Genomic DNA, 20,151 nt, shown 5'->3' with positions numbered 1-20,151 from the left:
GACCCTGCCTTGAGTGTGATAGGGGGCGGTGCCCCAACCCCCCAATTGGCCCTACCCTGAGCATGACTGAGGGTGGCATTGCAACCTCCCAATCCGCCCTGCTCTGTGCATGACAGGGGGCGGCGCCCCAACTCCCCAATCAGCCCTGCTCTGAGCCCGACCAGGGGCTGCACCTAGGGATTGGGCCTGCCCTCTGCCACCCAGGAGCAGGCCTAAGCCAGCAAGTCGTTATCTCCCGAGGGGTCCAGACTGCGAAAGGGCACAGGCCGGGCTGAGGGACCCCCCCTCCCCCCGCCCCCAGTGCACAAATTTTTGTGCACCGGGCCTCTAGTATTACATAAACATGGCAGGGACTTCACACTTCTTGTGTACCCTGCCTCTAGTCAGATAGGGCATAGCCACTCTAGAATGGGCTCATGGGAGATCCCAAGCTCCTGGCTCAGACCCCAGTCCTCTGAGTCCTGGGCCACATCTTCTCTTTTCCACCTATTCCAGGACTTGATACATAGTAGTTTCAAAAATATGTGTGAGCCCTGGCCAGGTGGCTCAGCCAGTTGGAGCATCATCCAGTACACCAAAAGGTTGCCGGTTCGATTCCTGATCAGGGAACATACCTGGGTTGCGGGTGTGATCCCCAGTTGGGTGTGTACAGGAGGCAACTGATCAACATTTCTCACACTGATGTTTCTCTTTCCCCCTTTCTCTCTCTTTAAAAGCAATGAAAGCATGTCCTTGGCTGAAGATATATATGTGTGTGAAAGGAAACAAGGAAGGGAAGGAGTAAATGCTGTATTAGGAAAGCAGTAGGTTAAATCTCCTTCAAGAAAATGACATTAGTGAGCTTCCTCAGCCCCATCTAGATTCTTCTACCCTCTGTCTCATGGCCTCCGTGGCCTCCCAAAGCTGGTATGAGAGTTGTTCTCTGCTTTATCCAGGTGTGTGCACACATGCTTATGCATATGTACTCACATGCACATAGCTTTTTTTAAAAAGTATGGGAGCAAGTAGAATTTATCTGATGTTTGTTTTGTTTAAACAAGGGACACATTTAAGATAGTGAACACCATCTGAGAAGAGACAGAATCCGGCTTGATGATCTAGGCACCCTTGCCAGACTTTTTAACATGTCCGCTGCCAGATAAACAGCCTGGCCACTTTGTTCAGTTCTCCCAGCTGACTGGTCAGTTTCGTTTAAAACGTGTTCAGACTTGTGGCTTTGCCTATTGGCCCAATTACTGCATGGAATTGATCTGGTTACAGTATTGAGGAAGCTCAGTGCAGGGACTTGGTGTGAACACAGGTGGCACAAGTGAGCAGCTACATGAAGAAGCCCCATGGATTTCTTGGGGTTGTGTCCTGTCTCTTCTGAGGTGGGCAGGAGAGAATCCTTAAGATGTGTTCCAGGGTCCCTGACTTCACACACCTTGCACTTAGACACTTTGCATCCCACTGGGAAAACACTGAATCAGTTCTCATGTTGGACCTTGTATTAGTTTCCCAGAGCAGCCCAACAAAGTACCACAGAGTGGGTGGCTTAAATAACAAAAAATATTCTCTCAGCTCTGGAGGCTGGAAGTCTGAGATCACAGCGTCAGAGGGCGGGGTTCCTTTGAGGCCTCTCCTCGCCTGCAGATGGCCACCTTCTTCCTGTGTCCTCACATGCTCTTCTCGCTGTGTCTGTGTTCTATCTCCTTTCCTGTAAGGACACCAGCTGGATTAGGGCCCACCTGATGACCTCATTTTACCTTATTTACCTCTTTCAAAGCCCTGTCTCCAAATGCAGTCCTATTCTGAGGAACTAGAGGTTAGGACTTCAACATAAGAGTTTTGGAGGGACAGAGTTCAGCCCACTACAGACCTCTTCTTGGACAGAGTCAGTGTTTAGTGCAGGAAACATAGAATTTCTTTAATCCTTACTTGTGTATAAGACTTGTGAGAGCCCCTTGCCCCCCCCCCCCCCAAGATAGAACTGAGAGGGAGAGGAGAAAGTCTGGAGTCCCTTCCCAGTGACCTGCATTGGTTCATGATCCAACACTCACATGATAAGCTTTTTCACTGGTGTCTGAGATGTGCCCCGTGTGGATCTTTCCCAAGTGAGAGGCCTGGAGTTGGAGAAGCACACACCCTCAGGGTTACTGCAGGCGCAGGGGCCTCATCCAGGCTACTGTCCCTCTTTGTTTAGGTAAATATAAGCAGAACAGGGCACACACTTCACATGTCTATCTCAATAAATTGGCACACGCCCACACGCATGAGTAACCCTCATTAATACACAGGATCATTCTAGTACTCCAGCAACCCTCCTGTGTCCCCTTTCAGCCACTGCTGCTGTATAATTTCTAACCTCAGTTGTGTGATTCAATGTGTAAATATAAAAGCAAAGAGAGACCATGGTTACAGTAGAAAAATCGTATGCCTCACCTTTATCTGGATTCCATTAGACCCTGCTCTGCTCCTAATTAACCCTAGCACACTGGAAAGGCAGATGGATCTCTCCCCTCAGCTTCCTCTTTTGTCAAATGGTAGGGAGACACTCTCTAGTTAATAATGAATTTAGAAAACCTAGGAAAGTGTTAGACACACAGCTGATCAAGAGGGTATCCGTATTGACTAATGGTAAAAAGGACAAATAAAGACCATTATGTATACCTTTCACTCTGGTGTGAAATAGAAGGAACTGGCCTAACCAGGAAACATCGGGTTGTTTAAATAGGGTACTTAGGAGGGATGGTTGCTAAGGTGCTGAAGGAGACAGGCAGAGAGCTTTCTGCTAAGAACCTGTTTATTGCCTGGATTTGGAATCTCTGGGGAGCGCCTTCAATCAATCTGGGTGCTCTGTGTTTTACAAGTTGGCTGCATGCAGCCTTGTGTAGAACTTTCTATATCAATGGGAAGGAGCCATATCAGTGGGAACTTGGCACTCTCAAGGCTCAAGCTTTGTCCCTGGAAGGGAGAGAGTAGCTGCATCCACAGCAGAGGTGCTTTTACCATCTTCTCTAGACTAGACATAGACATCGGGCAGTGTGGGGCAGTTTCCTGCCACCCAGGTCTCAGAAGCTTGTCTTCTGACAAGTTCACATTGGTCACATTTTAATATGTAGTGGTGTATTTCTTGCTTCTTGATTCACTTGTACTGCACAAGAATTGATTTTTAAGAAATATATTTAGAATTTTTTGCACACTCTTACATTGGCTAAATGCATATTTGCATAGAAATAATCTGTAGAGAGCTCTACTTGCAACTGTGTCAAATTTAGAAACATCACTACCGTAGAGACATGCTTTTGTATATGGATTTCCCCCTAAGTTTATTTCTTTTTTCATTTGTCATGTCGGGGTCACTGCACACTGCATTTATTTCATTGGGATTTTGTTTTGAGCATTTATTTGCCCAGGCTCTGTTTCTGTATATTAAAACGTCTCACCATATTTTATTTTATTACATTGCAATTTCAAAATAAAGTAATTCCACTCAAAAGTTACTTAACCTTCTTGTGAAGGTTAAGCATGCGGTAAAGCCTTTTACCTCCTATCTCTTCCCCCACTCCCCTCTCGCTCCACAATGTATCTTTGAAGATGCTAGGTTTTAATAGTCAGGGCAGAGTACAGAAACCAGATGGTTTTAACTCACACCTGTGAAAGTGCTGGGGTTCGGAAAAACATTAAAGTTAATGGCCAGAGTAGGCCTGCCAAGCTCAGTGGGATTTTACTTACCTGGCATCTCATTCTGGTTAACTGAACTTTCCAGTTAACTGATGGCTACATTTGTTCATGCCCCCTCCTGCCCCTCCTCACCACCACTCAAGTCCTTCTTGTATGGAAATTGCTTCACTTTCTCCCTCATCTCCTTTCTCTCCTTTTCTCAACTTCTCCCCTTTCTCTCCTTCATCTGTCCTGTAGACGAATGCCTCTTTCCTTCCTGGTGTTGCTTATTCTTTTCCTCCTTCAGCTTCCATTTCTTCTACCCCAGACACGTTCCTGTTTTTCTCATATTGGGAGGCCTCTGAACTTAGCCTTTATTGGCCGGCATATAGCGTTCGATTATTCACTGTCCACCTTGAACTTTGTGTTGTTCTGGGCTGAGAACCCAGGCCTTTGAACCTGCCTTGCCTTTTCTTGATACTTCCATGCTCCCCATGTCCATGTTCATTGTTGCACCAGTTGAAGGAGGTATTGGGTTGCCCAGTTGTCAGCTACTAAAGTGTAACTGTACATTTTAAGCGTACCTGCATTTTATTACATAATACTGGCAATAGATGCTTCTAGGAAAACCTTGAAAAACTCTGATTATTTGGAAAAACTATGGGGCTCTTTCTTTTTTTTCTCTCCACCCTCCTTTGCACCTGCACCTAGATTCTAAGCTCACACTCATAAATGAAGTAATTCTGTCCATACTGTGATGACATTTTCTTGAGAAGTGAACCCCTGTATTTTCTTCCGCTGATTGGCAGATGGATCCTAAGGTGGGCCCAATGACTCCCACCTTCTTGCATCCACACCCTGGTATGATCCCTCCTCCCATTAAATGTGGGCAGAACCTGTGACTTGCTTCTCACCAATAGAAGATGAAAAAGATGATGGGATGTCACCTCCTCGATTAGGCTACATTATGTGACAAAGTAAAGAGATCTTGCAGATATAATTAAGGTCCCAATTCAGTTGATTTTAAGTTAATCAGAAGGGAGATCATTTTGGGTGGGCCTGACTTAAGTAAAAAACCCTTGAAGAGGCACCGAGGTCAGAGATACTCCCCATTGGTGGCATTAGAGAAGTAAGCTGTCGTATTGTGAGAGTGCCACATGACACAACTGCAGAAGGCCCGTGGCCCAAAATGGACAGCAAGGAAATGGGGTGTCAGTCCTACAACCTCAAGGAAATACATTCTGCCAACAACCTAAAGGAGTTAAAGGTGATTGAATTTCCCAGCTATGCCTCTGGTGATACCTCAGCCCAGCTGTTATCTGGATGTTAGCCTGGCTGAGAACCCAGCTAAGCCATGCCCACACTTCTGACCCAAGGAAACCGTAACATAATAATGGTGTTGTTTTCAGAGGCTAAGTTTGTGATAATTTGTTACACAGCAATTTAAAATGAATGCATTCTTTAATATTCTTTGCTCAGAGAGTTCTGAGTTACTCACCAGGACCCGGAGGACAGCCTAAAAGGTTATTACACCATTAGAAATATTTATTTTGTAGAAAACCCTATTTTTTGTGACTTTCAACTACAAATAAAGACGAAAATAATATATTATCCTGGGCTTCATATGGGTATTTAGACACACGTCCACTTCCAGAGTCACACACATATTCTGAGATGTTGTCAGGAACAGCTCACATACCACAATGCGGCACTGTCTTTCCTCCAGACGTCACCTTGCGACTCATGGAGGAAAAAACGAGGTGACTTCATGGTACAGGTCTCGCCGTCCACTTATAAATGAGGAGAGTAAGAACCACATCGTCTTACAAGTAGAAGTCAATATAAGTCCTCCGTCTTGAATCGCATTGACCTGAGAGGTCATATGATTTCCATTCGATCACAGAGCAACCCAAGGGCAGAAGTGAAATTGGAATTTCACTTTTGAATTTCTGAAACCTTTTTAAAAATATACTTAATCTTGGAATCTGGAATTTTGTTTTTGTGGGGGTGGGCGTGGTTGTTATTTTATTTTATATTTTATTTTTGCTGGAACCATCTTTCCCTTTGAAAACCCCCTTTGTGCCACAGCCCTATTTTCTGAAGGGGAGTTATATCTAAAGTGTTCACTACCTTCCATGCTCACCCAACCCTAAATAATTGTCTGCATGTGCCTTTTATTGTCACCTCTGAAACAAGATGAAGAAACCAAGGGTTTGCTTTAGAACGCATTAACTTCTTTATCACATTAATACTGACTCATATCTTATTTCCCACTTGCAGTAAGAAAACCATTCAAATCTTTCCCTCTCAGGACAATATCTTTAATAGCTTCTGTGTGTTTCCTATTTTTGGCTGTTTCTGTATAAACAGACTAATCTAATAGCATGCTGAACCATCTAACTTGGCAGAAATTCAGAAAATCACTCATTTCTATAGCAAGCTGGGATGCCAAGAAGGGGGGTGGAGCCCTCACTTTTATTGCAGAAAGATTTTTCTTAAAGTTGTCTTTCATGAACATAATATGTCTATCATTTGGAATTCTCTAGTACCCTGACTGGAAATTATTTATTGTAGAATGGCACAATGGTGAACAAGAAAGTATCATTCCCCATACAATTTCTGGCTTGAATTTGTTTGCCTAAAGGAACAGGATCTTTTGAACACAGTTCTAAATGCTGACATGGTTATGAAAGGTGGCATTCACCTCTAGGACATTTTCCATTGAACCTAAAATGTGAGAACATCATGACCCCTTGCAAAGCCTGGCTAGCGGCCTGGCCAGTCCAGAGTTCTGTGTGTATCACTAGAACACGAGTCTTTGGAAGATGTTCTTGCTGATACTCCATACCTCCTTTGATTTGTTGCTACTTACATGTCATAGATCCCAACAGGTATAAGACCTGGCTACCACTTCCAAGTTACTAACCATCGCTAGAGAACATCACAAATCATTTCCTGACAACTGAGCTTTATGAGGTCAGCTTCAATTTGACCCTTATTCTGGGGTGACCACAATCCCTCTCTGGACCCCATGGTTTGCTCATCCACTGGGGCTGGTGCACCTAGGACTTGCATGCCCTCTTCAAGGATAACTGGGACCCTCAAGATCCCTAGTCACAGAATCCCCAGTCCACCTCTAGAATGGCATGTGCTTTTCTACATGCTATTCTTTTACTTTATTTAGCATGTATATTTATTTTTTGAAATAGAATTTATGTTTTGAATGGTTTTTTGTTTGTTTGTTTGTTTTTAGGTTTACAATCAAATTGAGACAATGGTACACAGTTCCCATATACCTACACCCAGTTTCCCCTGTTATTAACATCTTACATTATTTGGTACATTTATTACAACTACAGAAACAATATTAATATATTATTATTAACTAAAGTCTATAGTTTATACAGATTTCCTAGTTTTTACCTAAAGACCTTTTTTCTGTTCCAGGATCCCATCCAGGATCCCACAGTGTGTTTAGTTACATGTCTCCTTAGACTTCTCTGAGCTATGACCATTTCTCAGACTTCTTGTTTTTGATACTTTTGAGGAGGACTGGTTGGGGATTATGTAAGATTAGAGGCCTGGTGCACGAATTCATGTATGGGTGGGGTCCCTTGGGGTGGCCATTGGGGATCTGGCCCCAGCTCCTGGTCCCAGGCTCACAGCCTCAGCTCATGCCCCCAGCCTTGCAGCCCCGCAGCCTGCCTGGCACCCCGCCTTGGCCTGGTGCCGCCCACTCACCTGCTCCACCATTCACCGCGGTCCCTCGTCAGGGCCCATCACTGCTGGCAGCACCTCCACTGCTGCCTGCTGTCAGCACCTTGTCACCAATGCCTGCCATGTTCTGCACCGCCCCCTGGTGGTCAGCGCACATCATAGTGAGCTGTCGAACTCCGGGTCTCTCAGTTGAACTCCTGGTCGACCAACTGCCTGAGGGAACAATTTGCATATTAGGCTTTTATTATATAGGATACCCCAGTAAGGAAATGTGTCTGGTTTGTTTTCATTATTAGACTGAGGTTGTGGGTTTTGGGGAAGAAGACATATAGGTGAAATGCCCTTCTCATCAAATCCTGTCAAGGACAATGTTATCAACATGACATATTACTGTGATATTGACCTTTTTCACTGGCTGGGGTAGTGCTTGTCAGCTTTCTCCACTGTAGTTACTCTTTTCCCATACATTCCATGCTGTTCTTTTTGGAGGAAAGTTCCTGTGTGCAGCCCCCACTTAAGGGGACTTATGCTCTCAACCCTTGTAGGCAGAGTGTCTGTCTACATGAACTCTTAGGAATTTTTCTGCATGGGGGATTTGTCTCTCCTCCCCCACTTATTTATTTCTATCTGTGTGGGCTCATGGATATTTACTTTATACTTTGGGTTATTATCCAATACAACTTTACTTTATTTCCCAGTGGTTTGGCCACCAGGGGCTCTTTCAGTTGACTCCCATGTTCTTTTGATGTATGGCTATCAGGGTAAGGTCCATTTTCATATCCTTTTGTGTTTTGTTTGTGTTCCTCCCCGCCTCCTCCATCCCACACACATATGCAAAGGGCAGCATGCTGCCCTGATTTCTGGTCTTTCAGTGGCACTGCTTTCTCCTTTATAAAACTCACACTAAAGCAGTTAGGAGTATGGGTGAGTTTTCTCTCTCATTTAACATTTTACTCTATATGAATTATGAACCATATAGGCCACTCTCTTTCTTAGTGTGTTTGTCACCATACCTCCCAGAGAGGATGGACCTTAGAATCTGTTTGACCACACAGCCAGGTTTCCAAGTCCCAAACAAGGCAGGCTGTCCAAAAGTAATCATCCAGAAAGAAGACCCGAGTCCTAATGCTGCCTCAGTCCCCAACTTGGGCATCTCAGTTTGACCTGTGTCCTCTCTGCACCCTAATTTATTCATCTGCATAGTGAAGGGTTTGCCTGGCTGGTCCCCAAGGCTCCTTCAAATTCTGATGTTCTATGATATTACAAGTCTTTGAGTGATCACTCACGATGCCAAAAAGAAGTCACCAAGGAAACCTCAGGTATTCTGTTAATTATTTTGGTAAAAATCAATAGAGAGAAATAAAAGAGCCAGAACTGAACTCATAAAAAGAAAGAAGAAGAATGAATGTGGAGTAGGGGTCGGGGAAAGAAGAATGGTTAACAGGGACAAGAAATAAATAATGCCAATCCCTATGAAAAGTCTGGAACAAATGATTAAATAGATAATTTCTGAAGTTTTAGGAAAGAAAGTGGGAATATGAAGCAAGAACATGAGTGTCAACTCTTCTAACTCTCTTTGACTTTCAAAAAGTTTACCGGACAGGTAAAAGGTGTGAAGGCGAGTATATGGCTATTTCAGACATGTTGGGCTTTGGCAAGAGTGGCCCCTTAGGCAGTGTTGACAAACATGTAGCATTCAGATCAAGGGAGGTAAACAGGATGAAGACGCAGGAAGCTCCAGTGTTTTGAAGGCCCTTCAGAGGACAGTAAATGGTGGTCCTACAGTGGAACAAGCTTCCACATGAAGAACCTGTGCCCTCTGTGGAAATGTAAAGCAAAGACTGATGCTTGACACCAGTCATGGTGGCCGACTAAAGAATGCCACTTTGGGTAGAGGTGCTGATGGATATGTACTAGGACTTCTTCCTTCTGTCCGATTCTGTGCTAATGTTTCCTGTGCATTCTCTCTCTTTTCATTTTGGTGATTCAAAATCCCAGCCCCCATCAGAAGCCTCTCTGTTTGCTTAAAATACAGATTCCCAGGACCTGTGTGGACACTAATACACACTCGGTCCAGCGGTTGGGAGGGAGTGTGGGTGCCAAGGATCTGCATTTCTGTCTAGCTCTCCAGGTGGTTCTGATGCACACTCAGAGCCCAGAAGCACCCTCTAAGAGGATTGCCAAATACTTAAGAATAAGAACCATATTTCCCTCTTTTTTTGTATGCCTCTCCATACAAGGATAATTACACAGAATAAGCACAGAAATGCTTGTTGATGGATTTTTTCCAGTATTTTTTTTTATATTTCTTTGTCTGGAACTTTGCAAAATAAACACCAGGTCACCCCATGCTTTGTGAGTAGCATGCTAGAATGGAATTTCACTGTTTTAAATTGGGGGTCAATTTATTGGTTTCAAATGAATTATGAAAGGAAGAGGCTGTATCCTTGGAAAAGTATGAATGATGATGCTGAGGACTAGCCAGGCGCTTCCCTTCCAGCTGGTTCCCTGAGGGGTTAAGAGGCCGCTGTTTTGAACCTCCCATTGGTGATGGTTTGAGACCCCTCCTCATCTTACATGTACTAGTATCTTGCAAGGGGTGTATATAGTGGATGCTTCCATTCTATTTCATCTGCAGAATTACTTTCCACTCGGAAGTCTTTTGTATAAATTTTTCCTTGAACCCATTCCAAAAAGTGGATTTTTAACCCAATAGACCATAACTTCAGTGTTTTATCGTGCATACATATTTCAAAATTTGAATGTAAGTAGATTAAGCAAAGTTAAAATAAAATAAAAACTTCTCAAAGGGCACCGCTGCTTGCTTTTCCATGTTGGACTTTTCCCTTTGGGGTTCTTATGTCACTTAAAAGACTCTAAAACAGGAAATCTCTTTCACTTGTGTCTTACTGTCCCTCCTCCCCTCAGCTCGCGCGCGCGCGCGCGCGCACGCGCGCGCGCACAGACACACACACACACACACACACACACACACACACACACACACAGTCTGGTCTTTCTTTGTCTCCTGGCAGCACACTTGGTAACAGTATGAGGAATTCTGAATCTGTGAGTTAGTGCTGTTTATAGCAGCGTGGTCAGTAAGATTCCTAACTGGCATCTTGCTCACCCTCTTGCCTCTCTTGAAATCCCTTCTTCAGGGGCAAGTTAGAGTCATTTCTCTAAAATAGAAATCTGATCTTGCCACCACCCTGTTCTCCACTCCCTGCTTAATCCCTTCACTGGCTCTCCATATCCCTTGGGATAAAAACCAAAATCCTTATCAGATCGTGCAATGCTCTGCCAATCTGCAACCTACTCTCACCTCCCCTTCTACCCTGTCGACCCTCCCCCTCCTCATCCTGTCACAGGTCCTTTGCACAGGCTATTGACGATGCCTGGAGTCCTCTTCCCCTCCTGCTTTAGCTATTGTGTTCCTTCTCACCCTTTAGAGTTCAACTGAATCATCACTTTCAACAACTGGCAAAGTGACTTTGTCTTTCTAAACTGTGTTTTCTTCTATGCACACTGGGTTAATACCTGTATCTTCTTACTAGGATATTGTGGAAGAAAGTGAGGAATAAATTATACCATTCACTAAAGCATTCAACATGGTACTAGGTACACAGTAGGTTATCATGTCTCAGCATTAGCAGTTATTACTGAGCTGGTCTGCAACTTCTACCCTTAAGTCCATCTCTTGGATTCTTCCTCTCCTCATGCTGTGGATGTTATTTATGTATTTGGAGGGGGTGTGGGACTAGGTCAGACCAGGTCAAGAAAAGGAGAGGAAAAGGAGGGAGGTGTTGATATAACCACCGAAAGATGCTCCCTTCCCTCAATGCTATGGTCTGAATGAATGTTCCCTGCTTCCCAAATTCATGTGTTGAAATTCTGATTCCTAAAGGTATTGGTATTTAATCCATCACCCAGGAGGCCTAATGAAGGATGGCGGGTAGACCTGGGTCTGGGCCACACTGCCTGAGATCCTGACTGAGGGACCTCCGACACAGCTCATCTGGGAAGGAGGACAAGGGTTCTGATGTGCTGTTTCCGACCAGGCAAGAGGGGAGACAGACTCGCTTGAAATGGGTTGTTATATACTGAATGCATTGCCTCCAAATTCATACATTGAAGTCCTAACCCCCAATGTGATAGTCTTTGGAAGCAGGGCCTTTGGGAGGTGTTTAGGTTTATATGCCATGACGAGAGTGGGTCTCTCGTGATGTCTTGTAAAAGAGAAGAACAGATCTCTCTCTCTCTCTCTCTTTCTCCCTCTCCGTCTCTCTATCTCTTTGTCTCTCTGTCTCTCTGTCTCTCTCTCCATGAACGGAGGAAAAGCAGCTTTCTTCAGGCCAAGAAGAGAGCTCTCACCAAACACTAAATCTGTAGGTTGTGCCTTAATATTAGATTTCTCAGCCTCTGGAACTATGTGACATAAATGTCTGTTGTTTAAGCCACCCAATCTGTGGTATTTTGTCATAGCAGCCAAGCAGACAAAGACACAAGGTTAGTATTGTGTAACTTGAAGAATTAGAAGTCGCACACCTGGGTCCATGTCCTGGTTGGGCCACTTATTTCCTGGGCCTTGAGCAAGTCACTCTTCTCTCTAAGCATCAGTTTCTTCATCTAAAAATTAACAGTTCCTTCCTCAGAGTTATTAGAAGGATTAAATGCTGAAGATGCTCATAGAGCTCTCACACAGGGACTAGCACAGTAGGTGCGGAGTACTGAGCTGGCACCGTCAGCATCACCCATGCCATCATCAGCAACATCAACATCATCCATGTCATCATCAGCAGTGCCAACATCATGCTCATTAGTATTGGCGTCATTGCCATGTCAAAAGCACTACGTGTCCGCTTGCCCTTGACCTGGGTACCATGTTGGAAAAACTCAGAGTGGCAAGCAAGCACAAACTCAGAAGTTGGCTTTTCCATGCAGGCATCAGTGGTGACCACTTTAGGGGGAAAAATGCTTTGGAAACCAGGTCACAGAGGGAAGTGCCTCTTATTGTACAGAGCCGAGAGGTCTGCCGTGGAAGTGCAGAGGGAGCCTGGCCTAATTGCATTGATAATACAATCCTGTAACTCATTCTGCCAACATGAAGGTGGATGGGCAGTCCCCATCCTGGCTGCTGAGCATTGCCCGTGTTTTCCTAGGAGAGACATCTGCACAACAGTGGTGATTAAAGGGCCTTGGACAGGCCTTGCTATTAAGAGTTTGTGGCTCCAGTTTAATAAAAGGTAGTATATTAAAACGGAAATACATTGTTATTGATAAGGACTAGATACATTATAGCCCAGGTTAAAGCTCTTATAATACAAAATGCAGGGGAACGAAGCTCAGGGTTATTGAACACCTACTATGCACTGATTGCTCTGCAGGACACTTAGAGATATCATACAAAACACCATGTGCCTTCAAATAAAGCCTGTCCTGATATATTAATATATTTAATTATCAGACTTTCAACATTAAAGAAGATTACAATAGAGGCATCCGGTTGATTGGGGAATAGTTAGTGCAAATGATAAGCTCTTTTAAATAAACCAATACTGACTTAATGAGGTTTTGCTGGTATTATTATTTTTTTCTTGATAGAAAATGGAGCAGCTGTTCTCTTCCTCCACCATTCTGTCCGTTTGCTCACTCATAATGACCCCCTTTTCTCTAGCTCCATGGGAACTCTAAAAAATTTAAACGAATGGATATTTTAGCCTCAAGTTTCTGGAATTCTGAGAGGGTCTGAAAGGTATGTGCTCAATTACCAAGACGTGCGAACAAAAACAGGCAGCTTCGCTAGGAAAGTAAAAATAGAGAGGAGTCTCCTGCCTTCCCTGGGGTTGTGCTTTTGTTTTTGGAAGAGGATCAAGAAGTAGTCAACCTCCAGTTAATTTGCTCCTTCAGATAACTTCTTCATGCTGCCGGCGTGAGCACCATCATTAAAGACTTCATAAGAGCAGGCTGAGGGCCTGTGCGTTGGGAAGAATTCCTCATCTGGCTGAAGAGGCTGGTGTGGTTTGGACTTGCTCCCCTTGTCTGCCCAGTTCCAGACGGGCATGTGCCCATTTGAGACAGGCTGATGGTGTGAGCCAGCCAGTGCCTGTCCATTCAGAGCCCAGCAAGGAAGCTGGAATAATAAATACATTGCACACATTGAACACCCACCCCGCCTCCCACATTTTTGACTTATGCTCACATAACCCTGCGATGATAAGTATTCCTGCCTCCTTGTTAAAGATGGGCCTTTAAACAGTCCTAGCCACAGGTCCAAGGGCATGTTGCTCATCAGTGGCCCACCTGGCATTTGAAATTAGGCTTCTCTGGAACTTTCTATGGAATCACACTTCCTTAGTCCCTGACATCCTATATAATAAAAGGCTGATATGCAAATCGACCGAACAGCAGAATGACCGGTGGAACGACTGGTTGCTATGACGTGCACTGACCACCCAGGGGCAGACGTTCAATGCAGGAGCTGCCTCCAGCCCTCAGGCCCCAGGCCAGCCAAGCTGGATGCCGGTGGACCCCTCCCCTCCCCAATCGCCCTGTAGGTCGCCCCACAGATTGGCCCTGATCGCCAGCCTGGCCTAGGGACCCTACCCGTGGATGAATTTCGTGCACCAGGCCTCTAGTCATTCTTATAACAAAGAAACAAAGTAGAGGGGACTGGACAGGTTGTTTTCTGGGTGCCTCTTAGTAAATGGCCCAGAGCAAAGCACACAGTTGGTGCTCAAGCCCCTCTGCTTGAAAAGAAACTTAAGCATTTTGTAGGGGATGTGCCAAAATAGAGTGATGGGTGAGGGACCAGTGGGCTGGTCAATGTTCTCCCAGCCCAGGGCCTACTACAGTATGTGTCTCCCCACCCCACCTATGGGAGCTCTGCAGTTTACATCAGCACCCATGAACTTCCCCTCCCAGGGGTTCCCCATACCTGGTTCCACCAGGTGGATAGGGAGTTGCTTTCAGCCTGGTCACCTGTCTGTGTGCTGTTTGATTTCCCTGGCGTGCTTGCTTGAAGAATCCACTTGTCTCCTGGATCTCCAGATCTCCGTCCCACACCAAGCCAAGCTCTTCTCAGAACAACTGCCAGGTACCAAGCTCTACCCTCAGGATTTTGCAAACATTCTTTCACAAGACAATTTTAAAAATAGGAAGGTGCAGTTGCTTTTGCTATTTTAAAGATAAGGCCTGGAGGGGTTAGTGACCTGCCTCCTGTCCTCAGCAGCCAGGGACAAAGTCAGAATCTGAACCCAATGGGTGAGCTCCAGAGTCTGTTTTTCTGTGTTTAAACCTCCCTACTCAGATGCCTAGCTTCTTTCCATTCCCCTTTTGGTCCAGCATCCTTCCCTACCCAGCTCTTCTCCCACCACCATTTTTTCTTTTTATTTTTTTTTCTGTGCAAACAGCCTAGGAAAGACCCAGCCAGCTGGCCTTGGGTTTTGATAAGATCTGACTGTGCTCCCTTTGTCTGTCCTGAACCTGCCATTCTGAATGGCCCTGTTAATTGCAATTGACTCTCATAGAATGTGAATGGCAGTGCTACTTGACACCAGACCAATGCTTCTGACTTTCTCTGGTGCCCCCAGCAGCAGACTGAAGGGGATGGGAGGGGGTCAGAGGCCAGAGAGCACTTTTGATTCCAATAAAATGCATTACAGCATTAGAGTTCTTCTATTTGTGTCCTCTCTCTCTCTCTCTCTCTCTCTCTCTCTCAGAAGGGGATGTTGTCATTTCTAGGAATTCACAGCAAAATGAGAAATGATTATATTTCACTGTTGTAGCTCCTGTGAAGATTCAGGTTTTTTAAATGATTTTTTTCCATTTCGTAGCTTTAGGGCTAAGCATGAGAAAAGAACTTTGAAGCATAAAACCTGCACGATGAGTCTAAACCAAGAGAATTAAGACCTCCAGGGAACTGGTAGTGGGAGCTTGGTTTCCTGTAGGCCTACTGTGCCGGCCCTGCTTTCCTTTTGTAATCTCCCAGCAGTCCTATAAGGGAGGCATGGAAAGCCCACTTTAGAGGTAGAAAAAGTGAGGCTAAAAGACTGGCTTGCTCTCCAGTGTTCAGTCATCATTGTTCTGTTTCATTTTCCTGGAGAAGAAACTCAGAACCATAAGCCTGTGCAGTTCAGCTATCTTGGATCTGAGGACATGCAAGGCACTTCTGCAGGAGGTCAAGCCTGGTAGGCCTCCTTACCAGAAAACAGGCACGTGATCAAACTTTCCCATGCATGTCTCTTAGGAGCCTCACAACAAACCGGTGGGTCCAGAATTATCCTCCCATTTTATAGATGAGAAAACTGAGAGACACACAAAAAGAGGGGAAAGTGCCCAAGGTCATATAGTTGGTTCATTACTGAACTAGGAATAAACGCAGGGTTGGTTCAGGATTGGGCAGATGAGGTGGGGTTGGGGAGAAACCCCCAAACTGCAGGTTTGCCTGTGGCTCCCTTGGGTGAGGGATGAGATTTGTTACAAAAGTAGAGCAAGGATCTGATACCAACTGTGGAGGGCTTTTTAAGAGGCGTTTGGGGATCACAGTTTGTTTCCACTGTAATTTCCACATTGTGTTGGGCAGTTTATAGTGCATGATCACTCCGACAGGACAGGGATGTGGCAAAGGTGGCCAAAAAAGCTGGGCGTTCCCACATGGATGAAAGGTGAATCCACTTGTCTCCTGGATCTCCAGATCTCCATCCCACGCCAAGCCAAGCTCTTCTCAGAACAACTGCCAGGTACCAAGCTCTACCCTCAGCATTTTGCAAACATTCTTTCACAAAACAATTTTAAAAATAGGAAGGTGCAGTTGCTTTTCCCATTTTAAAGATAAGGCCTGGAGGGGTTAGTGACCTGCCTCCTGTCCTCAGCAGCCAGGGACAAAGTCAGAATCTGAACCCAATGGGTGAGCTCCAGAGTCTGTTTTTCTGTGTTTAAACCTCCCTACTCAGATGCCTCGCTTCTTTCCACTCCCCTTTTAATCCAGCATCCTTCCCTACCCAGCTCTTCTCCCACCACCATTTTTTATTTATTTATTTATTTTTTTTTCTGTGCAAACAGCCTAGGAAAGACCCAGCCAGCTGGCCTTGGGTTTTGATAAGATCTGACTGTGCTCCCTTTGTCTGTCCTGAACCTGCCATTCTGAATAGCCCTGTTAATTGCAATTGACTCTCATAGAATGTGGATGGCAGTGCTACTCGACACCAGACCAATGGTTCTGACTTTCTCTGGTGCCCCCAGCAGCAGACTGAAGGGGATGGGAGGGGGTCAGAGGCCAGAGAGCACTTTTGATTCCAATAAAATGCATTACAGCATTAGAGTTCTTCTATTTGTGTCCTCTCTCTCTCTCTCTCTCTCTCTCTCTCTCAGAAGGGAATGTTGTCATTTCTAGGAATTCACAGCAAAATGAGAAATGATTATATTTCACTGTTGTAGCTCCTGTGAAGATTCAGGTTTTTTAAATGATTTTTTTCCATTTCGTAGCTTTAGGGCTAAGCATGAGAAAAGAACTTTGAAGCATAAAACCTGCACGATGAGTCTAAACCAAGAGAATTAAGACCTCCAGGGAACTGGTAGTGGGAGCTTGGTTTCCTGTAGGCCTACTGTGTCGGCCCTGCTTTCCTTTTGTAATCTCCCAGCAGTCCTATAAGGGAGGCATGGAAAGCCCACTTTAGAGGTAGAAAAAGTGAGGCTAAAAGACTGGCTTGCTCTCCAGTGTTCAGTCATCATTGTTCTGTTTCATTTTCCTGGAGAAGAAACTCAGAACCATAAGCCTGTGCAGTTCAGCTATCTTGGATCTGAGGACATGCAAGGCACTTCTGCAGGAGGTCAAGCCTGGTAGGCCTCCTTACCAGAAAACAGGCACGTGATCAAACTTTCCCATGCATGTCTCTTAGGAGCCTCACAACAAACCGGTGGGTCCAGAATTATCCTCCCATTTTATAGATGAGAAAACTGAGAGACACACAAAAAGAGGGGAAAGTGCCCAAGGTCATATAGTTGGTTCATTACTGAACTAGGAATAAACGCAGGGTTGGTTCAGGATTGGGCAGATGAGGTGGGGTTGGGGAGAAACCCCCAAACTGCAGGTTTGCCTGTGGCTCCCTTGGGTGAGGGATGAGATTTGTTACAAAAGTAGAGCAAGGATCTGATACCAACTGTGGAGGGACTTTTTAAGAGGCGTTTGGGGATCACAGTTTGTTTCCACTGTAATTTCCACATTGTGTTGGGCAGTTTATAGTGCATGATCACTCCGACAGGACAGGGATGTGGCAAAGGTGGCCAAAAAAGCTGGGCGTTCCCACATGGATGAAAGGTTCAAAACACAAACAAGCAAACACCAAGTTAAAAATGATTCCAAGGAGACAGATGGAGACTGTGTTGAAGGTCACAAATGTGAACTTCACTAACAAGTGAATTACCATCAGTTAAGACATAATTCACCTGAAAGTTCAGATTTTTGACATCTCTTGAAATATCATACTCCCCCACAGGCTGGCCATTCTGGGTTAGAATTCTGGCATGCAGTGTTGGCAGGAGGGTGTGGGGTGGGCAAGGAGAGGCTCCCCATGTCCCATATTCTCAATTCATCTGCTTCCACCCTGGATGCTCCCTGCCTGACCATCAGGATTTGGGGTATTAGGTGCCTCGAATAGTATGAAGAAGGACTTCAGATCAGAAAGAGTCATCAACTACCTGGGCATTAGTTTGCTCATCTGTAAAATGGAGCCACTGAGACTCACCCCACACTGTTGCTGTCTGCAGATAGAAAGTCCTTTAGTAAGTACCCAGGAAGTCATCATAGCTGCTATTCAGTTTGAGACACCCTCCCCCCCCACCCCCGCCTCCATTTTCAGGGTTAAAAGCAGATAGAAAGTCCTTTAGTAGGTGTTTAGGAAGTTATCATAGCTGCTATTGAATCTCCCCTACCCCCTTTCATGGTTAAAAGCATGAAAATCATGAAGCTCAGAGAAGTGTCTCCAAGAGACATGGATGGAGACAGGCTGCTTTTCTAAACAGGTTCCTTCTCCAAAAACCTTTCTTTTCCCTGGAGTTCAGAATGACCCCAGTTGAGAACAAAGCTTTTCACACCTTTGTTTACTTTTTCAGGTCTAAGGTTCCCGGAGGAGATTTTCCTAAAGGAAAAGGCAGGGGTGCCCACATCCCAAACCAGAATTGAATGTGAATATGACAATAAGAGCCATCCCTGGTGGAGAAAGGCTCCCTTTTAATTAGAAGCCTGGAAGGACAGACCCTGTAATTGCTGCACTGGTAGAGTCAGGGCTATCAATATTGGCGCCTCTTTCATTAATAAACTGGCCAGTCAGAAAGCTGCAGGGGGACCCCTCCCCCACGTCCTCTCCCCCCAGAGCTCTGCTTAATCAAGGGCAGACTCCATCACACAGGAGAAGAGCAGGTAAATCAGCCACAGGAATTATACCAGCCCTCCATAGGCAGAAGGAAGGGGAATGTGAGAGGGAACCGCCTCCTTTCCCTGCAGATGGCCCTGCTCTGGGAGAACCCAAGCAGGAGGTAGTTAAAGGCCCCGCAGATTGCGAGTGACTCAGGGAATGCCTGGGTGTATGTATGGATTAGCGCAGTGATAGACCCTGAGTAGCAGAGACGAAGACTAATTACCTGACAGAGCTCCCCTCCACTCGCCTGGGTCATTGAAATTAATTTCTGCTTTCAGGCTTGGCAGAAAGCAGCTGCAGAATTTCAGTTCAATACTCAAATTAACGGGGAGCCGAAATTATTTCTCTGCACGGGCAGCATTAGAGGAGTGGGTTACCAAATAGATCTTGATCACAGACACCAAAGGAAGGATTATTCCTCCCTTTTCATCAAGAGCCTTAGGTCCTTGGAAAGTGAAAAGGAGGGAGGGAGACAACAATCAATTTAGTGGAGAATTAACACTCAAGTGCTGTATTCAATTGGGTGTGACATACCTGTGTAGGAGACCTTCTGCCCCCCAAATAATTTGCCATTTCTCTCCATTTAACAAATCATTAAATATATGACCCTTTTATTATATAACTGAATCAGATTTCCTAATCAAGGGATTTTGCAAATATCTATTCTACAGCTTCACTTGTTGTCAGGATAAGGCAATGGGTGGAGAGGGGGGAAGAAGTCAGAGGTGGGATTTGAACCCAGGGCTCTGGTCTCCGAATTCATCTTTCTGTGGCTTCATGTTGCCTTTCTTTTTTGCCCAAAGCCCCTCTTAGTGCTTCTCCCCGCTTAAATGTCAGCCTTGGTGGGATCTATCGATTCTGTTGAGCACCATCTGTGTGTTCCAGGTCAAGTTCAGTGCTGCCCAGACCCACAGTTCTCACGTCATTTGTCTGATTTTCCTGCCACCAGGACCCCCCTGAGGGTTGAGATTCATGGGCAAGCTAAGTCCCTATATTCTGGCCATGGGCTCTGTCGGCTAAGACAATCACGAGTCCACAGCCAGTTCCCATTCTGACCATTATTTCTTTTGCTCCTGCTGAACCTGTTTCCATATTGGGATGCATCTGGGGGGAATACTGGGTGTGAGGCACATTCATCACAGATGCAGGAAAAACCTCTCTTTCCTAACTCTGCCCAGCCCTTTAGGGTCAGCACATAGTTTAATAGTTAACCAAAGACTGGAATATTTCCTGGTCAAGATACATTCCTAGGTTGCAGTTTTGATCCCCTGTCAGAGTGTGTATGGGAGGCAACCAATTGATGTTTCTCTTTCATATCAATGTCTCTTCTCTCTCTCTCTCTCTCTCTCTCTCTCTCTCTCTCTCTCTCTCCCCC

The 20,151-nt window shown here is 45.2% G+C and overlaps 1 protein-coding gene and 1 long non-coding RNA gene across 3 annotated transcripts in view; both read left to right on the top strand.

The window, feature by feature from the left end:
* The window catches only part of WWOX (WW domain containing oxidoreductase), a 935,251-nt gene that overhangs the window by 441,044 nt on the left and 474,056 nt on the right, over nt 1-20,151 (top strand). The gene's annotated exons all lie outside the window — the stretch shown is intronic.
* Nucleotides 1-20,151, top strand: part of LOC106725461 — an 82,971-nt gene that overhangs the window by 12,970 nt on the left and 49,850 nt on the right. The window contains exon 4 of one of the 2 annotated variants that reach the window (XR_001361355.1): nt 8,563-8,860. The exons of the other annotated variant lie outside the window; for it this stretch is intronic. This is a non-coding gene — a long non-coding RNA (uncharacterized LOC106725461). Of the gene's footprint in view, nt 1-8,562; nt 8,861-20,151 lie in introns of those variants that run through there. 2 annotated transcript variants of the gene reach the window in all.

Source organism: Myotis brandtii, unplaced genomic scaffold, assembly GCF_000412655.1.
Source record: "Myotis brandtii unplaced genomic scaffold, ASM41265v1 scaffold165, whole genome shotgun sequence".
NCBI classification, from domain to species: domain Eukaryota; kingdom Metazoa; phylum Chordata; class Mammalia; order Chiroptera; family Vespertilionidae; genus Myotis; species Myotis brandtii.
The sequence above is the reverse complement of the archived record's forward strand: the minus strand, read 5'-3'. Positions and strand labels throughout refer to the sequence as shown.